Source organism: Palaemon carinicauda, chromosome 3 (assembly GCF_036898095.1).
Source record: "Palaemon carinicauda isolate YSFRI2023 chromosome 3, ASM3689809v2, whole genome shotgun sequence".
Classification (NCBI taxonomy): domain Eukaryota; kingdom Metazoa; phylum Arthropoda; class Malacostraca; order Decapoda; family Palaemonidae; genus Palaemon; species Palaemon carinicauda.
This window is the reverse complement of record NC_090727.1, coordinates 17,085,617-17,089,615: the sequence shown is the minus strand read 5'-3', so window position 1 is coordinate 17,089,615 and position 3,999 is coordinate 17,085,617.

Here is a 3,999-nt window from a genome sequence, read left to right as displayed (position 1 = left end):
TTATTGTATAAAAGTGTGTGTGTACAGTACGTGCCTTATTGTAGAGTCCTATGTTCTAGTAATGGTATGTTCTCATGAAATGTTTTGCAGTCGTGAATATAAGAGGTGCTCCCGGTGGCACTTGAATTCCTGTTTAAAACTCATATCATGGAGTGGAATATTTTTTTTTATTTTTTTTTTTTGTAGTAGTAGCAGCAACATAAATTAAAAATATTGAACAAAAATTCCGTAATAAATTTTTCTGCGGCTTTGTATAGTTTGTAATGATTTGCCTATAGGTATACTCTAACTGTTGTATTGAAATATAAACAGATTAGTACAGAAATGATAAAGTAGCTCGTATGTAAATAAGCAGAAAAATGTATTTTAGATAACGGATAATAGATTCTTTTAAGTTTATTTTTAGAATATTAAAAAAATGTAGTTTCTTTCAGCCTTTGCATTGTGTAGATTTTAAAAGAAATATACTATGACCGATTGTTGAAGCTGTTGGTTCTAATACATATAGATGCCAGAGAAAGGGTTGTATTTTATCCCTTTTAAAATGGCACAGAATGAGCAGAAAATGCGTCTTGAAATAGCGATTAAACCAAGGGAAAGCGGTGTTGGTAAAAAAATATATACCATTACTCTTGAAAGAGGCTTTAAATAAATGGAAGGCATAAATTCTCTGTTGAAATCTTAAAAGGTTAGGAATTTGTTATCTCTCTCTCTCTCTCTCTCTCTCTCTCTCTCTCTCTCTCTCTCTCTCTGGTGTTTGTATTTGCTCATTTTATTTAGGTGTTTTTGAAGGCAATATGGCCACAAATACAAAATACGATGGTTGACTTTCAAATATCATTTTATGCAAAGAGTAATTCTTTGTATTTGAAACCGCGTGAATATTCAGGGAATTTGTAATGTTTATTGCATTTATTTTATACTATGACAAGCCAGATACGGTAATTAAGCAATGCGCTTTACTCGTGTAATTCCATAATTACATCTAGATTGATATGTCGTTTGTTTAAGTGTTTTTAACGTAAAGATAGAACAGCAATAGTCGTATGCCAGCTATTTGAACTTCATTATAGGTATAATGAAGTTCAAAAGTGTTTGTTTCCTTCATGTATTTATCCAATATTTAATTCTTCAATAGAGACAATTTTTTAAACCATTTAAGTTCTTAAATTTTCTGATTACATTACATTATGTAAATTAAGAATACATTTATATTAACTTATTTTCCACTATTTAGTACATTTGACTTTCAATTATTATTTTTTATTCTTGGGAGGTTCCTCTGTTTTGTTAGGTTATCCCACAAGGTAATACAGAGCAACAAGTTTGTTGTTATATATATGAAAAAATTACAATATTCGAAATATCAAGTTTAGTCTAAGTATGTAAATAAAAAAAATGCTATTATAATTACTAATTCCATTAGCTGGACTTTGGAACACTTTCGGCAAAAAATATTTTTCCTTTCTTTTATGGGACGGCGTGGAAATTATTTAGGAAACAGTAAAGTATACATAAACAAAACTTTTAACACCACTGCCATAATTTTTTTCTGATTTCAAAACAAAATGTCTACCTTTTTCTTAATCATTAAGGGCCAAAATAAACATATCACCAAATTTCACCATATTTATTCAAGGTAAAGTTCTTAAAAAGGAATACTAAAATGTCCTCTCAGGTGCATGACAGCTTAGAGATTAAAGGTCATTTTCTACAAAATTTTTATTTTTCCAAAAGAAACACCAGGAAAATCATGGTTTCTATGATCATACTACCGCTGTAGAGTTATTAGATCCATCTCTCTCATTTTCGTTTTGCGTACACATACACACAATAGTCTGGCCTATTCTTTACATATTCTCCTCTGTCGTCATACTCCTGACAACATTGAAATTACCAAAAATTCTTACTCGCTCAAAGGGTTATCTACTGCAATGCAATTGTTCAGTGGCTAATTTCCTCTTGGTGAGGGTAGAAGAGACTTTAGCTATGGTAAGCAATTCTTCTAGGAGACACTCCAAAATCAAGTAATTGTTTTCTGGTCTTGGATAGTGCCATAGCCTCTTTACCATGGTCTTCCACTGTCTTGGGGTAGAGTTCTCTTGCATGAGGTACACTCGGGCACACTTTTCTATCTTATTTGTCTTCCTATTGGTTTTTTATAGTTTATATGTGAAAGATTGTTTTGATGTTGCTGTTCTTAAAATATTTTATTTTAATTGTTAATTACTACTCTTGTGATTTGCTTATTCCCTTTCCTCACTGGGCTATTTACCTTGTTTCAGCTGTCGGGCTTATAGGATTCTGCTTTTCCAAGTAGGGTTGTAGCTTAGCAGCTAATAACAACAACAACAAGGACAATAGCAATAACAACAACTGCCAAAAATTACGGAGTGGTACTGACCCCCTCCAAAAGAGAAAGAATTCTTGTGAGGTTATTCCTTTATTTGGTATGGAAATCGAGGAAACTTTTCTTCTTAGCATCGTAGTACAAGAGTACCTCACACTTGATGCAAAACATGCTTACTTTCCCCTTCATATGTCCCTAGGTTTGAGCTGACAGAAGGGAAGTGGGCATCGCGGCCAAATCTAATATCTCTATCAGAAATTTTCTTAGTTGCTTTACCTATTTTTTTTCTTGGGAAAAGTAAGATCTAAAGGGAACATCTATTTCATTACATTCGCCATCATCGTCTGCATCACTGGTTGCCGTTATGCTTTCTACATGAAGTGCAATATGGCTTGAAGTCTGCCTGCCGAGTCGATAAAATTCTCTGCTGCTGATGGTAGTGGAGGGCCCTGAAAATTATGATAATCATTAGTTTCCTCTTTAAGAACACACTTAGTCTAATGAAACTGAAATTCAATTCTTCTTAATTTAAATCAATTGCAGCAAATTATATCATGGTAAAATAAGAAAAAGATAACATGGGTTAAAGGAATAAAAGTTAGATTTGGTTAGGTTTGATTAGGTTAGTCTGGGTTAAGTTCAGTTGTTAGGATTGTTAAGTTTGGGTTAGCCTATATTATGTTACTTTGGGTTAGGTTGTTGGGCTAAGTTAGGGTAGGTTTGGTTTAGCTAGACTTCTGTAAGTTAGGTTAGGAGGTTATGTTGCATTGTGCAAGACTAGGCTAGACTGACATTTTTTCAAATACAAACATCAATTTTAATTTTTCTTCTTAGTGAGCACTTGACTAAATATGGAGACAACTGGTTGCCCAGTCTCTAACACATTTTAAAAATTTTGGGGGGTCTAATATAAATAAATACAATCGAAGCACATCCATGGATTTTCTCTCTCTCTCTCTCTCTCTCTCTCTCTCTCTCTCTCTCTCTCTCTCTCTCTCTCTCTCTCTCTCTCTCATGGTAGTACAATTACAACTAGTGAGTTATGTAGGACGTCATTATTAGATAACAACTGCAAGCTTCGTTGAATTGAATTTCAGAATTTTCTTCGACGGAGAATCATTTTTAAAAAAATCTTACGATGGTTTATTAGCCCTGAGAAGGTCTTATCGACGGCCTTTTATATTACTAATATGCTTTACCACCATTAGGCCCAACACCCACTCTCTTGTTGTTGGTGGCTTCCGCATCTTTATGGCCAAAGGAATGGCCCCAATTATGTCTTCTTATACCTTTGTGGATCAGTGACCTGAAATAGCAGCATCTTACAGAAACTCAGGCTGTTGCTAAGCTCCAGAGGGCTTCTATTGAGGCCTCTTAGACAAAAATTGCACGTCAGTAGTCAGGATTGCCGTTAGGACCTTTATGGTTTGTAGGGGATTTAAGTTATATGATGGAATAATATTTTTTCCAGAATTTCATTGGTGTTTCAATTCGATTATGAGAAAAATTCCTTATTAGATGATAAATGTTTCTGACATTTTCCCACTCGTTACTTTTGTTCATTGTGGAACAGTGGAAAACCAAATTCTTTTGCTGTAATATAGACCTATGTTATTATTATTATTATTATTATTATTATTATTATTATT